General features: G+C 40.1%; 1 long non-coding RNA gene across 1 annotated transcript in view; it reads right to left on the bottom strand.

Annotated features, from left to right (window-relative positions):
* Positions 1-7,341: 7,341 nt before the first annotated feature.
* LOC127530592 (uncharacterized) overlaps positions 7,342-18,993 on the bottom strand; it is a 38,116-nt gene continuing 26,464 nt past the window's right edge. The window contains exon 3 of the long non-coding RNA XR_007937236.1: positions 7,342-7,478. This is a non-coding gene — a long non-coding RNA (uncharacterized LOC127530592). The remainder of the gene's footprint in view (positions 7,479-18,993) is intronic.

The raw sequence follows: 18,993 nt of genomic DNA, 5'->3' as shown, positions 1-18,993 counted from the left end.
GAAGCCTCGGCACAGGCAGGTGGAAAAAGAAACCATTTATTATCATCTACCGGAGCGGCAGGCTGGAATCACTGAGGAACCAGTCCTGGGTCAGAAACTGCGTATGCAAATAATTATTTGTGCAGCGGTTTGGCCTGCTGCGCTACAAAAGGGTTGGGTTTACCGCAGAGGACAATGCAAGAGCGTTTGCCAGGAAGCTAATATTTGAAATTTTTAGTATTTTTTTTTTCTTTCATTTTCCAAGCATTGTGTATTGGAAGCTGCTGTTACATGTTTACGCTCTGCTTCACTTGTAACATTGTTGTTCAATGTCAAGAATAAGGTCGTCAAACCCAGTATGCACACACTTCAGCTGCTGCCATGGCAAAGTGCTTCTGTTGTGCTGGAGATTTCATGTAGATTTTTAAAGATTCAAATATGACAGTGTACAAAAGAAGAAAATGGGTTGAATGATCTACCCTTCTACCTCTTCTGTCCCTCTCAACCCGCCGGCCAGCAGCAGATGGGTCCCCCCACATAACCAGTCGGGTTCTGCTCAAGGTTTTTCCCCTGTTAAAAGAGTGTTTTCCTTGCCTTTGTCGCCTTCGGGCTTGCTCTGGGGGTCAGGCATATGGGTTCTGTACAGTGTCTTATAAATAAAATTGAATTGAATTGAACTGATCTAAATTCGCAAGAGTTCAGTGTTTGGTGGGATAGAGAAAGAAAGAATAGGAAAGGGGACAGAAGGGTCATTTCATTCTGTAAAAGTGTGCCAGTGGCCCTCAGGCTGCAAGGGACTTTGTTCCAGTTGGGACACATGTTATCTGTGTGGAATCTGCTGTCCCTATGAAAACAGAAGTTGCATTGCAGACATAACACAGGACAAAAGGATCATCAGGTGCACCATCCAAGAGACATAATCTGACTCGACCCATCCCGTCTTCTTATCTGACAAATGCTAAGTCACCATATCAGCGTACATCGATGTGACCTGAGATACCATTTAAAGGGCCAAGCCGCCGCTTCTCCGGCATGAATGCGCGCTTCGGTAACATATGTTAGACTAATGCTCCGAGGCCGTGGGGAAAACCGCGTGCCAGTTTCCTGCAATGAATGATGTTTCCCCTCAGCTGGTCTCCGAATCTGCTGGAGATTTTCAAGAAGCTCGCTGTAATTTTTTGACTCTCTCATACTTATGTACTTCAAGTTAGCCGAAGTAAATCCCCTGCAGTTTGCTGTTTAGATGACATATTGCAAAAGTCATTTTCACATCTGGTGTAGCGCTCAGGCGAACCCCTTCGCACCCCCGACAACCCCCAGATACACACTGCAGTCTGCCTTTCACCCCATTCCTCCTTTTTCCTTTTCTGTTTTACTGAATATTATCTATAAATACAGTTTATTAACAAGAAAACTGCGACAATCTGTATTAGATCTGACTTTTGGAGTCACAAGGGAAAAATTGTTGGCAGGATTAGAGTCAGTCAAATAAGAATCTAAACCAATATTTAGAGCTTTAATTAGCACCAGATACAACAGTTGTCATTTTGTCTTTGTAGTGTTTTATTGAGGAAAACAATTTGCTCTGTACCCGCAAGACTTTTTGGGCTCTCAAAGCTCCAAAGAAGAGTTGTTTTTAGCTTTCTTTTGCTGTATTTGACAATCTCTGCAATGTCCTCCATGACACAGATTTGTGTTTCTGTTCCCTCCTGACCACTCAGCTCACTTTGCTATGATTGTTCTCTCGTCAGTCACTTTTACAGCATCATGTATAAGGTTTGGTTATTTGTAGTGGCTCAGTCTAAAGGTAGGAATTAGCATTTGGGGAAACAGATTCTAAATTAGCATTTGGGGAAGAAGATTTGCTTCATAAACCTGCAGACCTCCATCTAAGTGTAATGCAGATTTAACAAAAATTCAAAGTTCCAGAAAATGTATGATAATTAGCATTAGCACTCACTACTGTCAAACAGATATAGGAGTTGGCTGCGTGGAGTTAAACAGCTGAAACGGCTAATTTTCAGTTAGGTGACATTAACCATTGCAAAAAAGGGGAACAGCATCAAAATGTAAACAAAGAGCATGACACAAATCTAAAATGAAGCAAAACAATGTCAAAAAGTGATGGAAATGTGGCATTTATGAGTTAACATTACTTTAAGGAAGGTCTCAGTCTTCACCTAGATCTTGATATATTCACTAACTCCCTTCCCATTGCACATTGACACAGTTTGCTTTCTTATCCACAATGGCTGAGTTAGGAGGTATTCATATGATCACACATGAGACGCTGTGCAGGTCTGCAGGAATGCACGCCCTGAGTATATGAGGCAGAAATGGCAAGTGCCTTGCTGTTCGGAAATGGAACCCCTGACATTTAGACTGCAAAATTATGCTGCCTCCCATCACACACACACACACACACACTACAGACACACACGGTACAAACACACTGTATCTCCCTCCTTTGCCCCCTCCTTTCCCCTCCTTCTCTCTTTCCTCTGAGGAATTCAAAAGTAAAATGAACCTAAGTGTGACAGGACGGCTTCAGCTGCAGGAAAAACACACATTTCAACACTTGGGAAGAGGTGAGGAGAGGAGCTGGTGGGACACCCGGAGGAGGAGAACAGGGAGCAAAGGAGGAGTGGTTGTTCAGGGTTCTGGGAAGCTCGTCTGTCCATCTGCCTAAAACGGTCAGCGAGAGCCTCAGTTTGCTCAAGCTACAACTGGAAATATTAAATTAAAAACACCTTAAAGCTTTCTGTGAATCATTTCAGCCTTGACAGCTATTGTCAAACATCCAAATAGTTTTCACTTCCAGTATGTTAAAAAAAAAAACAAAGCAGTGGTGCTGCCGCATTTTTTTATGAGACTGAATATTTCCAAGTTCACGACTTAAATGTTCCTTTGAGCTCGAGGAGGCGAAAGAGAAAAAAAACACAGAAAGAAAAAGAGAAAAGAGAGATTAGCCACGATTTTTAGTGCCGCAGTTGCCTGCCTACCAGCAAGTCAACCAGGCAGTCAGCCTGTCCACCATGAAGCCAGTCACCCAGGCAGCAAACAAGCCAACCGGTCCATTTCATTCAGTGGGGCCACTGGCACAGGACCAAGTAATGCCACGAAACAAAGAGCTACTGTCTTGCATCACTTCCCCTCAGAGAGGCCAACCAGGCCGCAGCCTCTTATCACCAGGCACTGCCAGTCTGAAGCACACCAAGGCCTCGGCCACACCGGCCTCTTTACTGCTCTCTGTTACAGCCTTCCCCCTTTGTACCACCATTATACTGACCCTGTACCCAGGGGGAGGGTTTTATTTCAGCTTTCAAGAGTGTCAACAAAATGGGCAGCCCAAAAAAGACGAGCAAATTAAACCCACCAAACAGCATTTTTAGTTGAATTTCATGTGACCTTCAAAACAAAAAAGCAGAGCAAGTCATTTCCTCTCTTTCTTAGAAACTTATTTTTGTGTACTCGTAAGAAAATGAAAAGCGAAGTTACATAATGTTCGTACATGTGTATTAAAAGTTTAGACAAACAACTTAGGAATGCTCCAGCCACTTCTCCACTTCATGTCAGCGGACTCTGGCTTTCAGACGGCTGTTTAGGTTGTTGGATTTACTACTGAGGAAGAAAAGTTGGATAACTGTTTACGAACATTTGAGGCCTAAAATGTGGCCCTCTTCAAAGTATTCTATCCTATTCTAGTCTGTTCAACTGTGATTCTATTATTTTCTTATTGCAGAAGTTAAGGAGTGAAAGTCTGGAATCTTAATGGGCAGCTTTGCTCCTCTGTCTTGATAAGTATTCTGCCGGTGTAGTTTGATACTTCCTTCCATTCCACAACCTTCGTGTGTGTGTGTGTGTGGTGTGTGTGTGTGTGTGTGTGTGTGTGTGTGTGTGTGTGTGTGTGTGTGTGTGTGTGTGTGTGTGTGTGTGTGTGTCTCATAAGTGCGTGTCTGTTTTCAACAGGCCCTGTGGCTGCCTAAGGGGGGTGGACATGTGTAAAGGAACAGTTGCATTCCTTTCAGATCCTCCTCTCAAAGAGAAAACACACATACACACATGCACACATTCAAATCTATACAAACTAAGCTTACAAGAACACACAAACCCACTCCCTCTCTCCCCTCCTTCGCTCTCTCTTTCCCTCTCTTTCTGAACAACAGCGAAGCAAGACAGTCCCCCGAGGCGTCGGAGAGGCCAAAACTAAACCGACCAAACTTGGCTTCCGACCCCGGAGCAGTGACACGCCCACTTGGCGGCTGCCTACAGTGCATTCCTGGTGAGAGCATTGTCAAAGCCAAGCACTTCCTATGGAGCAGGGCCAGCCCCACCACAATAACATTTCATACATTTATCTATTGGCTTGTGTCTCTCGCACTCAATACTGACACAAACAGACAACAAGCATACATACTTACATGCACAAGAAGGAAAGTGTGAGGACATGCATGCACATATGTTTGCAGAACGACACTGTTGCGAACACTGTTTTGATTCTCATCGTTGCACTCCTATCTCTGCCTCTCTTCCTCTCCATCCAAGTCCTATCCGTGCTCTCTCTCTGATCTTGTTTTCGTAAAGCTGTTACACTGACTTTTCCCTCGTACGATGTTCACCAAATTGCAGATAACACTGTCTTAATACTGACCTCCATTTATTATGCTGATAGTCTTCCCTCCTCAGCCTCATGAGTCTCTTTATATGGGCTTTCAAAGATTTATCCATATCCAAAAAGTGTGCACCAATTATTGCTTTTATTTAGTTTTCAAGTAAAAATCTATCTTTTGTGAAACGTTTGATGATTGACTTACTACTTTTAGTAAAAATGTGACAGGAGAAGCCATTTAGGCTTTTAAGCTATTTTCATTACTGGGATCAATATATAATTGCAGGACTTTTTGTAACATAGTAGACAGGTATCATAGTTGACATTTTTGCTGTACAGAAAGATTCTTCTGTAAATCTATAGTTACTTATAAAGATATTGTAGTCAATTTACGGCATTGTAGACATGCGATAAATCCACTCTTGACTCGCACACAACTTTATATTAAATAACTCAAAAAGCCTTGGAGTCTTGCCAGTTTTTTCTTTAGGAGGAAATGACATCATGAGGAGCAGGTCATGTGATTTGGAATCAACACACTTCCTTGAGAGCTGTTTTTGTAATGGGTAACTTAGTTGAAAGTGATTTCACAGATAGAATTAGTTATTTTCCATATAACTCATTAGAATGTAGTTGTTATTAATTCTAGACAATTATTTAATTGACATTTTAGTGATTCCAGTCATTTTTTTATTAATAAGTGATTCTTTCCATAACAAATAACTATGGAATTTGTAAAAACATGATCAGAATAAACATAAAAACATTAGTTTTTACTTTTACTAAAAATGTGTGGAAGATATCCCCATTGACTTCAAAAGCCCTTCAATTATATATTGACCCACTGATTATTCTGAGGATAATTTCTTTGATTCAGTTTAAAACCAACAAATTCACATTGTTAACCGGGAATGGTTATAATTTTGCCTGAGTGAATTTTCTGATCCATTAATTAACTGACTGCACTGTTACACTGTTGACTGTTGCAAATTGGCTTAATTTAGATGGAATCAAATCAAATTGGGCCAACTCTTGAATTGGACTGAATGTGCATGAAGGGAAAAAAATTGCACTTGTTAACATAAGACTTCATTGTCCCAATTGAAAACTTCCTTTGGATAAACAATGCTGCTACTATAGAAAATCTCTCTCAGAAATACAGAGAGAAAAAGTAGCTATACATTAGATTATTGAGGACCAACACTAAAAACTAATGAATACACAAAATCCTGGAACATTTAACACACACAATAAAATAAGATGCTCGAACATGCATGTAAGTCAGCCGTCTGCGCTAGCAAAACCCTCACCAAGAGTTCCTACTGAGGTCCCTAAAGGTTAAATCTGCTTCAGTCACGTGTCTGCTTGTCTGTCTGTGTTCCAGTTTCTGTCCTGTCAAACATAAAAGGAGCCAAACACATGCAGAGAAGACACTTATGTAACAGGTATGACTTCACAGGAAGTCCGCACCATTGTGTTTGTTCACAGAGTTTGTGTACATCATGTATATGTGTGAGTGTGTGTACCCATTCGTGACATGAAATATTAAAGTATGTCCTTTCTCACTGTGTTCCAGTGCATGTGCAGTTTGTGTGTGAGTGTGTGTGTGGGCAGATTGCTCAATGCTGAACCATGTGTGTGTGTGTGTGTGTGCTTCGTGCTCCACAATGAGGCTTTGTCATTGGAAGAAGAGGACACACGAGGACAAATCCAGTGTGTAAAGTTTGACTCTTGGATTTCAGAACTGTGTGTGAACTAAAACAACGATTGGACAACAGAATGTCGTATTGCCATTAAAGCACTATGCCCATGATAGTGTTCACTTTTTTGTTTTGTGTTGTCTCTGCTTGACCGTAATTATTTTATTTTGGCGAATTCCGTGGGTCAAAATGTTGTTAATGAGCTGTGTCTGCATCTTCACTCTCCTTGAAGTTGTGCTCAGTTACAGCCGTGCATACAGTAATAAACACAGTTTGATATTTCATATGGGAGATTCTGGCAGACTTTCAAAATGCACAGGTTCAGCCTTTTAAACTCATGCTGACAGTTTCACATGATCAAGTTTCTCTTCCTGCAAAATGAGCTCTGAGCTTTATCCTGTGGATTTGCATGCACATATGTCTGGCTGGACTCATCACGCTGTAAACAAATGTGAATGCGCACAGCAATGCACACAACCAATTATTAAAGTAAGGATGTTCTCGCTCACGCATATGCTGGGAAACTTGCAGAGTTTAGTTGCGAAGGCTGGAAGTGCTATGATAAACTTACAGCAGCTTTGTGTTACAAATCCAACAGTGGTCTTGCCAGTGGCAGAAATAATGATGTTATACACATCTGTTACTGAAGCAAATCTGCCAACTCAGTGTCTGGCGGAGAGAAGAGGAGAGGAGAGGAGAGTCTTGTGAAACTTCCACCTTGTAACTTCACATGGTCAGATCCTCTTCTACAGTCAATCGCTAACATTGCTTTACCCTGACATGCCCTCCTTCCTTCCCGTTAACGTACATCTGCTTAGCTAATGTCACGAGCAACAAGGAAAATCACCATGGCAACGCATCAGAAAAAAACACCCACTACTCACCACCTCTCACACTAGCACACCTATACATAAAGCAAAAAGAGGTCAAGTCATGCTTTATCGTGCAAGTGAGAGTTGTACGTGGGCATATGCATGTCTTTGTGCGTGTGTGTTTGCATGAGCATGTTTAAGGACCTCGGGGTGGGGTATTTTGGCATGTCTCACCCCAGTTCAATGTTTCCTTTAGCTCAGTTGGCACTCGTGTTCGTGTTGGCTGACCTTTTCTCTTCCTGTGAAGTCTCTGTCATGCATTCTCTGTCGAAGGTCACAGGTCTTTAGTTAAGCTCAGTTCTTCTGTGCTCTGTAGTTCTGAAAAAAAGAAAGTTATATTAGAAATAGAGGTTCTTTTGTGATATTTAACGCACACAGTTGTTACATGACAGCAAATCTGAAGTGAAGCTGAAGCACAATCTACTGCAGCAGAAAATAAAAGCTACACCACGTTTTTTAAAATAATGTTACACATCAAATCGCTATCTTTGTTTCTGAAATTCTTACTGGGTTCTATGATTTTATCAACCAAAGTCTGCCAGGCTCAAGAGGGAGCTGTGCCAAATCTGGGAAAGTTACAGTACTTCTGTGAATTAATGCAAATTTTGTTTGGCACCTGATTATTTAACAAACCCTAAGAGAACACAAAGCATGTAAATGTTAAAAACAAGACTGTCAAATTTCAAAACAGAATGATTTTTTTTTTCTTTGCTATTTTTATCCAGCTCTTTCAGCCTCCAGAAGAAGTGGCTCTGAGCAAGGCCACGCCATTGGTGCTTGAGAGCCTGCACACCCACAGGAAAAGTTGAACACCCGCTGGGAAATTATGCTCTGTGCAGTGAATTTTTAACTTTGTGTCTATGCTGGAAACATCACTGTGTTCCTCTCCGGTTGCCAACACTGTGTTTTCTCTGAAACAAAATCTTTAATCAATAAGTGAGGCCTCAACCTTATGGTCACAAAGTCAAATAGTGACCAATCAACAGCACTGCTTTGGCTTTTACTTAATCACAGCTGGTGAGTAAAACTGTGTAAGAGCGTCTGAATGATGTTTAGCTTGGTTAGCTACTCTGCTTGCTAAGGTAGCAAACAGCATACCAGATATGCTGATTGAAGAGGCGTTTTCATGTTTGACATTTACTTGCTAGGTGACGGAATGCATTGTTAATCATTGCATATTTGTACTGATGTGGCTGTTGGTCAGAAGAGTAACATCTGACCAACATTAGGCCCAGTTCAAAGTTTATTTTCCAGGTTTGTGAGTAATGCTATGTGTCCACTAGATGCGTTTTTCCCGCATGTAAATGCACCGCATCAGAAAGTTGCCGTGTACTTGAGGCCAGTAGCCGGTGTTCAACTCCTGTGGACTTTCTTGTCAACTCCTGATTGGACAAATGCATCGACTGGATTTCAAGCCAACCATCATGGTGGCTTGGTTGCAAACTTTCTCTTTATTAAGAAACTAGTTCAACAAAAAGTATTTCTACAAGCATTTGAGGTGAGGAATAACCTGTGCAGCAGCTGAATCTGTCCTCGTTCTAGTTCACCGACGGCTAGTAAAGACATCTGATGAAAGTTTCGCGATGCGCCAGAAATCCAGTGTGTTTAGGATGCGGGAAATTGCCTGATTTAGTGGAGACGTACCTTAATATAGCGGTATTTTCCCTACATCACCACTACGAAGGAGACATGTATAACTGCTTTCAAGACACGTTTCAGGGCAAACAAGTTCAATTCTTAGTCTTTGCATTCTAAATTTTGAACACAGGAAATTCAAACCTTCTGCAGAGCCTTGAAAAACTGTGTGACATTCTATGGTATGAACACATCCAGGTCCATAAAGGACCAGAGTGACAGTAAGGCAAATGCACAGTGTGACTTGGGTGAGCAACCTTTGCTCGAATTAGGGCACCATCCTAGAGTCCAATATCCAATTCTTATAGAACATCCACAGTTTTCAGAGAACAAAGCATCTAACGACTGATGTCCTCAGAATATCTTTCTTTTCATGAACCATTTTTTTGCCTGTTTTTTGAGTTTCTATGCTGCGAATCCCTTGATTTTATGTGCAATATCACATTCCCTGACTAACCTTTCAATCTTACCCAACAAAACTCTGAATCCATTTGCCAATCACTAGGTCTCACAGGACAGAACCTCTAAAAGCGCGAAGAAGAGGGAAAGAATTCTAAACCCCTTTGGATCCTCTTCTGCCAGCCATTGTGAGAAGTGATTTGGTAAATGGTTTCCAAGAAAGCGAATCTCTAAGAACTACAGGAACTAGTTTAGCTGAACCACACACACACAGTCACACGCAGATATTCGGATGCAGCTGAACGTGTATTAGCAGCGAGTCTTGTAAGTTTGTGGCAGTAGTGTCTGTGAGAAGTGGTCTGGCCTGCGAAGTCCTCTGGCTCGCAGTTATATTCCTGTGGCCGTGTGTGTGTGTGTGTGTGTGTGTGTGTGTGTGTGTGTGTGTGTGTGTGTGTGTGTGTGTGTGTGTGTGTGTGGTGTGTGTGCAGCTCAGCCAAGGATGTGGTTGGTCTCACTGAAATGCTTAAATCATTCAGAACCCCCCATACAGTATGTCGTGTGTGTGTGTGTGTGTGTGTGTGTGTGTGTGTGTGTGTGTGTGTGTGTGTGTGTGTGTGTGTGTGTGTACTTGTTTCTGCTATTCCGGTGGGGACTTTGACCTGACTATTTGCTATAAAGGTGGGGACTTGTCTTACGGTGGGGACCTAAAATGAGGTCCCCACGGGTGGCAACACCGTTTCTTGGCCATATTGTTGTTAATAAAAAATGTAAAAGTGCAAAAACGTTTGTTTAGGGTTAGCATTGATTTGATGATGGTTAAGGTTAGGGTTAGGGTAAGGGTTAGGAGTTAGATATGAATGGGAGTCAATGGTAAGTCCCCACAGGTATAGAAAAACAACATGTGTGTGTGTGTGTGTGTGTGTGTGTGTGTGTGTAAGAAGAGAGAGAGGCATCATTCAACAGCCGCTCCTCCGTCCAGGAGCATCGGATATTGGATTAGTGTGTTAATCTCTCTCTCGTTCTTTTCTCACGTTCCTCTTCCTCTGTGTGTGTGTGTGTGTGTGTGTGTGTGTGTGTGTGTGTGTGTGTGTGTGTGTGTGTGTGTGTGTGTGTGTGTGTGTGTGTGTGTGTGTCTTCTTCAATATTTCTTCACAGTCCATCCTTTTCTTTCCTGCTGATGACCTATAAAGCTGAACAGGAGCTCCTATACCTCCGTGTACATCCTAAATGTTAGGATCCAACATATTTTTTTGCTACGTTCTGCCTAACCTAAGAAAGAATAAGACAAAATAATTATGCATTTTTAAATATTGCTTTTACAAGACTGTTCAGGGATTTTAACTATTGGATTAGTTGCTGGTTGTTTTTTTTTTATTTAATGCTTTGATTCAAGGCAAAGTTGTGAACTGCACAACATTTGTAGAATTACTGAAATGTAAATCTACCCTAGAAACCATTATTACTTGTGTATGTAAAATGATATGTCATTATAGTGCATTCCAATTAGCATACATGGCATTATTTAAGTGAATATATGTCCTTTGATTCTTCATATGTAAAGACTTTAGATCTGCTCTTCCAGCCCTGTTTATATTATTTAACTAATCATATATTTATAGATAGACATCTAAAAATGATCTAAAATTAGGGAAATTCAAATGTGCTGCAACCTACAATAACCCCTTGTTAAAGTCCATTCTATTTTATGAGGTTTAGCTTGGGTGATCACTCTTGGTTTTCTCCACCTTTTAGGTGAGCATAGAATATTACACTACATATGTTTTAAAAGATTTTTCAAAAGGGGCTTAAACTTCTAATTTGTCAGACTATTTTAGGGTTTAATGTTTATGGTCATGACCTCCATTTCTGCTGGTTATGTTAATGATTCACAATCAAACGATCTCCCTCTGGAAATCTGGTGATTTCACTGCAAGGACGTCTGCTTATGTTAGAAACATGAACCAGTTTATCTAGATAATCTAAACCACTTCACATGGACGAGAAATCCAGATTAGTACATCGGAAATCGTGGTAATTATTCCTCAATGTACAGAAGAACTCTCGGTTCCATTAAAGTTTGGGTGTCCCTTTAAACCCTGTATGGTCGTCTGTTCCATATTTTTTTTTGTCTTGTCAGATTTGATTTAAACAATGTTGCAGCGTTTCCAGAACTCAGCAATTATCTTCAAGAGTATAATTTTACCATCACCAATAGAGGAAGCCAAAACTACAAACAAGACCCATGTTATAACAGAGAGCTGAGCTGACACTGGAACTTTTAGGTTCTGCTACACAAGTGAAAAAATCATCTTTTAAAATCCTAGAATCGACTTTTGTAACTAAGCTTATAACTAAAAACCCAGCCTTGGAGCAGACCCTTTCTCAGCTGTGACGAATACCGGGTGAGTTTTATGGATACGTGTAAATAAAACGGCTTCACATTGTCGTAATTATAGTTTATTCGTGGCACTTGTAGGCTTTTCAGAACTCACTTTGTCTGAATCAGGAAGGTTTCAGAAGAACAATTTAAAGAGTTTTTATAAACCGGGGTTATCCTGTGAATTCATAAAGTCTTGAATTAATAAACTGCTTCACAATGGCTGGAAATGCTTCAATAGTCCTGAAAAATATTCTTATTATATCGTTTTTTGTTTCTTTTAGTATAGTTCAGTGTTATTTTTATCTAAGTTCAATACCACTCTTTATGTTGCCTGAGTGGTTAAATTTTCACTGCAAACCAAAAACACAGTATACAATAGAGATGTCGGATATTGGCTTTTTGCCAATAACCGATATGCTGATATTGTCAAACTCTCAATTTCCGAGTCCGATATCAACCGTTCACGTATCTCCTGTTGTGGAATTAACACACCATGCCTAATTTTACTGTGATGCCTCAATGGATGCATTCTCAAATGCAACAAGGCTTTCCAAATGTAAACACTGTACGTGCAAAATAAGAATTTTAGCGGTTTTCATGTTAGGCAAAAAAAATCAATAACGATATGGACCGATATTACATTTTCATGCCAATATCGGGCTGATAATGTCGGCGGGCTGATATTTTGGATGTCCCTAATTAGATATTTTACAAGGATTCAAAAATGAAATCAACATTTACAGCAATTTTTCAAGGGCTGACAGGTGTTGTGTCAATACTGGGGGGAAAAAATGGTTGCTCTAAGTATTTTGAAATATGTTGCTGCTTACATTTTTAAATGTATTTCCATACTTGGCTCCTATTTGCTGTGTGTAAACACGTCCTGTAATTCAGCTAAGAAGTCCTTGATTTTTTTTCATCTGACTGTTGGCCACAGCTAAATCACGAATGGCTTCATAGTTGTGACGAGGAGTACAGAATTTTTTTGTTTTTTTCCAGAATCTGGTTGGATCAAATCATATTTTTTGGAGCATTTTAAAATAATATGTAGAATAAATTTCACAATTTTAAGCTTAGATTTGGTTCATTTTCCTGATGAAACCGAACGTCTTACATGATTATTTAAAGAACTGTAAGAATCCTGACCATTTTTTCATATTGAAGATTTTTTTCTATAATAACAGGCCTTATAAACCTACTAGTGGGTTTTAGGATTTAGAGGGGTAATTATTGGAAGGGAAACAGAGCTACAGATTTGAAGAGTCAGTGAGAGGAAGACAGCAACACAGAGAGAGAAAAGAGAGAGAGTGACTGAGAGACACTGAGGGAACAGAGCCGGAGCACCTGCTCGGTGACCTCGGCCCAGACAAAGACACCTCTGTCCCGCAGTACAATGATGTCCGGGACACTGTAACTTCCTGTGTCTGGTGGGACGACCAAACAACACAGCAAGCGAGCTGTTTGTGCAGGCCGATTCTATTCACACATTCACACACAGTAATGGGCTGTAATCACACTCGGAAGCTATATTCAGTGGTCATTCTCTGCAGAGACAGAAAGGTGTCTGCACAGGTTTCAGTTGAGAGGGAAGTCAAACACTAATTAAGTAATAAAATCATTAAATCATTAAATGTCCAAAAAGTAAAAAGAAAAAGAAAAAGAAGAGCGAGATTACAATGATCTGCTTGTTGTTTGTAAATTTTACTTTTTCTTTTTTAATTCAAAGAACTTAATTTATCACAGATTTGTAGAATCCGTGTTTTGTTCAGAAGGAATCTGCAGCAAAATCAAATGAAAGAAATTAGATTCATCATGAGCCACAAAAGTTGGCCCACCCTCCCCCCTTCAGGGTGAAACTTTGGATGCTAAACTTGAGACTGCTATCCCCATGGAAACAGTTCAACAGCCACAGAAGAAATGTAGGTAGAATTTCTCAAATTCTGGAGTTACCAATGCGATGTCAAAAAGAGAGAGAAAAGAAGGGAAGAAAAGTTTTTTTCTTTTGAAAATGGGGATATTGCATTAAAGCTGACATCAAACAGGTTTTTTCTTTTCATTTCATTCTTTTCTTTGGCCTCAGAAAGCAGCTCAGCAGCAGGTCCATGATATGTAGTGTTACATAATTGTCCACTACCTCAGTCATGAGTCGTTTTAGAGGGAGACTCAACCTTCTAAAAATAAAAACTGTGAGCTTGGCTTTTTAGAATCATACAGTTAAAAAAAAACAAAGTTTTTGCTTATAGACTTACACTAAAACACACTTAGCTTTTCTGGTAACTGTTGCCACCACAACTTTACTCTCCAAATATAGAAACCTCTAAAGCTGCGTACAATTTAAATCATTAAAACTGCGAGTAAACTAGCAGATTTGTGCCTTATTTTAAACTGTACTTTTTGTTTAACCACAAGCAACTGCTATGTACAAAATAACGCCTGGGTTTATTTATGCTGTTACGGAAAGAAAAAAAGGTTTTCTAGCACATTTCCCCCTGCGACAAACCAAAAAGCACACCTATGATAATTTCTATTAATGTAGATGTGTATTAAAAAGAGGTGAATAATAAGGATGCAAGCAAACTATAAAACATCATATTATATACAGAGGTTATTTAAAATGCTCTACAGGCAAAGGGGAAATTAAAACATGTAAAGACTAAATATAAAGACATATATAGTATAGAAAGTGAAACAAATACATTCTTCTGTAACTCTAACTGTAATTATAAATATGCACTAAATGTTTACTGGTGATTTATGTGGCCAAAAATTACCATAAAAGTCCAGATTTTCGGTGGGCTTTGTTTCCACTATGACACTGAACACATGTCCGTGATGACAACCTTGCAGATTTTTTTCTTATTTTCTATGTAAATGCTGTAAACCAATTACATACATTCCAAGTCAACCAGAGACTGTAGTAGCACAGCTGTGTCACAGTCATTATGGCATAAGATATATGGGAAAAGAACAGGGTACGGAACCTCACCGATAGGACAACGTGATTGAAGTTTGATCCTGGCCACCAATTATGTGGTTGCTATGTTTCCTCTGTTGCTACGCTGGTATCTTCCTTTCACACGCTCAGGAGGAGGAGGACGAGGGGAGAGGAGAAGATATTATAAACACATGTTGCATGTACACACACAGTCGAAAATGTATTACTGATGGGGCTAAAAATAGGACAGCTGCGTGAGTTTACTAAATGCTAGCAAAGATTTCCTTTGGGAGAGTTTTTGTGCACATATTTCCAGTTGTTGACACATCTCTCTGCGGATTTCTTCGTTGATTAATGTTCCTAATGTGTTGTCTGCACTATAATTACAAGAATCTCCACTTTGCATTCAGCAAAACGACACAACAAGTTTGTTTTTTTCAGAATCTTTACTAGTATTTCTTAATCGCCTGATGCACAAGTAAGTATTCTACAGGTTTAAGTTTAATGCTTGCTGACTGAGTTTGCACCCGTGAGATGAAGGTCTGGTGCACTTTCTGTAAAAATAAATTGTGGATAAAGCGCTAACAAGAGGATGCTGTGGCAGAAAAAGCAGCATATCTTTCTGTCCTTGGGAGGATTTATGTCAGTGCTAAGAGCTGTAAATATGAAAAGTGTCAACAGACGAAGCTGATACATTCTTTTAACTATTTCTAAGTTATAATTAAGGCTTCATTAACAATTAATAACTATTTAGTAATACTTTACAGACCAGTTATAAATCAAAAGTAGTCGGCTATTTGATAATAATGCAGCTAGAAATGTAGCTAAACTGGTAAGAAATCTGAGATCATTGACATTAATATATTATATATGGAAGTTTGACTCTTGAGGACAAATGAACATAAAAAACAACTACATGAGCCCTTCTGTGTGTATGTTTTGTTGTTATATGTTCCCTGTTGGCACAGTCGCAGTCACACCACAGGATCTTCCTCCATCCTTAACGAACCACGATTTGTTTGACACGGAAAACCCACAGATTTGCACAACAAATATTTGACATTTTGGAGGCTTCGCACGCACACACTGGCTCGGTTGGAGGCCTGCACGAGCTATGGTTAGCCCTGAAAACCACTTCTCTCCATCCAAGCTCAGAAATGTTTGCATCTATCTGTGCTGTTGCAGCTTCAGTCTAAAGCCAGCACAGCCCCGTTAAGTCTTTTTCTTTTTCCTCATGGTGAATTCGACTGAAAAAAAATCTTTATGGCACAAATTGCAGCCAATGGACATATACTTTGTGTTTCTCTCTTTTCCGACAGAACTGAAAATTAAACTTTGGCGTTTATGTTCACAACAGAAGATTAAAGTGGCAATTTAAGCTGCTTCTACATGTTGTCCCTTAATTTTACTGTGGCTAAAAGGAATAGTTTGACATTTTTTAAATACACTTACTTATGATACTGAGAGTGTTTTATAGAGACACAATTACATTAATTACTACAGATCCCATCACGACAACTGCCGGCTTTCTGACAGTTCAGACAGGAATAAATGGGAGAGTGGCAAGGAAAATCCTGCTGGCACATCTTCTAAAAATATGCCAAAATTCATTCATTGTCCACAAAATACAATAGAATAGAATAGAAATACTTTACTAATCCCCGAGGGTAAATTTCTTTGCTGCAGCAAATGCAGATAAGTAAAAATGTGGAGTAAATAACAAGAGAAGCACTCAGAGAGCGCAGTACTCCACCAAGGCTGTTCCTTCCTCCCTATGGCAATTTTTTCTAGAAATGCAGCATTTGTTTATTAGTTCTTGATGATCAGAAATCACAGTAACATTGAATGTAGCCAATAGATGTACCCATAAACAGGATGATTTTGCACTGAGCACAGGCAAGTGTTACGCATGTGTATGTTAGGTACGGACACAGAATGCGTGACCTAACTTGCGATTTGGTATCTGCAAATTAAATCAGTATTGTATAAATGTAAGGTTTAGGGGCCAGGGCTGCAAATAGATGTGGTTTTGCTCATTTTCCTCACTACGTCATTTGTTTACTCTTGGAATTCGGAAACACCCTCAAAATTTAATGAATTGTTCCTTGTATCATTCCTGACAGATAAGTCCCGATAAGTCCGCAGTGGTCAATCTGTAGTAGGATCACAATCATCTGATCATCAGCAGGTGGCTGACGTAGTGTTGCCATTTGTTGTCATGGTTACAGTGATGCTGTGACGCTATCTCGCAATGATACAGAAATCCTTAACAAATTGGCGGAAGTAGACTATAAGCCGCATCACGGCCAAAATCTAATCACTTGGTTCTCGTGTCATTTCTGACCTTCCCTGAGAATATCATCGAAATCCGACAGACTTTATAATTTTATGGCATTATAGCTGCGTCATACAGCACAGAAGACATTTCTGAGTTCCCTTTACATCTAGCTCTTTGTATAGAGGTCCAGGACTTTATATTGAAGCGAAAATTAGCCCACAGTGAGTGAGTAAAAATATGGCAGGAGGAACAAATGCTTAGAAACAGCCTGGAATTCAGAGTTTTAACAACAAATGGTGCAACCCTGGCTTTAATATTCTGAAGCAACATTTCTGCAGCCCACAACTGTTTTTCATGAAAGCTGCCATGACATGGTTGGCGGTGTTTTTTTTTTACCTGGCAACCATGTCTGACCTTATCTAATATGATAATGAATTGAATATTTCCGCACATTTTAAGCTAACTAAGGTTGGGGTTGAGGTCATAGGGAGGATCTCATTCACGAGCCTTGCATTAAATAACACTCGAAAAGCTAAAAACCTGCAGCGGTAAGTGAAGTGACCCGCCATGTTTTTCACTGCAGAACTCTGTGAACCCCAGTGTTTTCTTGTATTCTTGCAACATCTTACAGCTTTCACATGTTTGAGCAACTGATCACAAAGCAGTTTCCCTGAGGGGATTATTAAACTAAAACTGAGTCTGATTATTCACTTTTCTAAGATCACAGTGGTATTATAGTGGGGGCCGGCAATTAGATTAGCTTAGCATGAGGACAGAAAGTACAGAATAAAAGTTAGCCAGGCTCCAACTGAGGGTAAACCACAAAAACGCATATTTAACATGCATCTTGTTTCAAAAAAAGGAAACAAGATTGAAAACTATATTAAGCAAAATGTCAAACTATTTATTTAATAATCCAATAACTATGATAAGTCAATCGCTGTGACTCGGCCAGCCAAGAGTATTCCACTGTGTGGTAAAAAAACGCCTTCGTTGCCTTGTCTGTATGTTTAAGATCAGTGTCCAACCCCGTTGTCATAAAATTGGCACCTATGAGTCACACACTGATGTACTGTTAGCTTTATAAATCAGGAAAAACACCACAATCATGCGCCGTTATCAAGTCATGATGAATTCATTCTGACAGCAAACGCTCCTAATCTCAGTGAAACATCGGAAAACTCGCGAAAAATGGAAAAGAAGTTATGCAATTTAAATACTTAATTGTACGAAACAAAGAGTCTGAGAATACCAAGAGGGAACCCATCCACTTCTCTGTGACCCTAATTGTCTTGTGGACACACATTTTCCTTGATTTAACCTCGAAAATATGGGCATTAAATCTTTGCGGAATTGCTGGTTATCGCCTCCGATTCCTCTCTTCCCTCTTCCTGTAACAGAAGGAGACGTTCACCCCTCAACAGTGGAAAACCTCAGGACACCGAGTCCAAGCCCACAGGCCTCTCGGAGTGTCAGCTCGTAATATTGCTGCTTAATGAGGGAAGAAATAGCAGTGGTTACCCATTTGGTCTAAAGTCCTCTTTCAGCTTTTCAGTTTGTGTGTCTGCACATGCCTGAATGCTTGTGCGGGTCCGTGGGTATGTTTTCAGGATGGTTGTGCACGAATGAATGCTTTTGTGTGGTTGTGTGTTTGTGTGCATGTGTGTATGTGTGTGTAGGGGTAAATGAATGTGATTGTGTTTATTTGCTGGCTGTGTGTAGGATACAGGAAGCCTTGGGGGCCTAGGCTCTTGCTGTTTGTTATGGAGTGAGGAGGAGGTAGAGCGTGTGTGTGTGTGTGTGTGTGTGTGTGTGTGTGTGTGTGTGTGTGTGTGTGTCTGTGTGTGTGTGTGTGTGTGTGTGTGTGTGTGTGTGTGTGTGTGTGTGTGTGTGTCTGTGTGATTGAGGCAGTGGAAGTTACAGCCGTCTCTGCTGTCTATAACTGCTGGGCATGGAGTCTCAGTGGAGCCAGAACACGGTGCAAGGGTGCAAACACACCGACACACACACACACACATTCACAAACGGTAACACTTTATTTGAAACATATAGCGGTGATTTATAGCAGCCTAATGACTCACTCAGGGATTCAGCTGATTCATCCCTTATGTCAAGCCTTACAACGTTTTCGTGTTACATCTTCCTCATAAATGACATGAAACTGGAATCCTGCATCACTTTAACAGGCAGTAATGTCGAAATAAAA

The sequence above is a fragment of the Acanthochromis polyacanthus genome, chromosome 17 (assembly GCF_021347895.1).
Source record: "Acanthochromis polyacanthus isolate Apoly-LR-REF ecotype Palm Island chromosome 17, KAUST_Apoly_ChrSc, whole genome shotgun sequence".
Classification (NCBI taxonomy): Eukaryota; Metazoa; Chordata; class Actinopteri; family Pomacentridae; genus Acanthochromis; species Acanthochromis polyacanthus.
The sequence above is the reverse complement of the archived record's forward strand: the minus strand, read 5'-3'. Positions and strand labels throughout refer to the sequence as shown.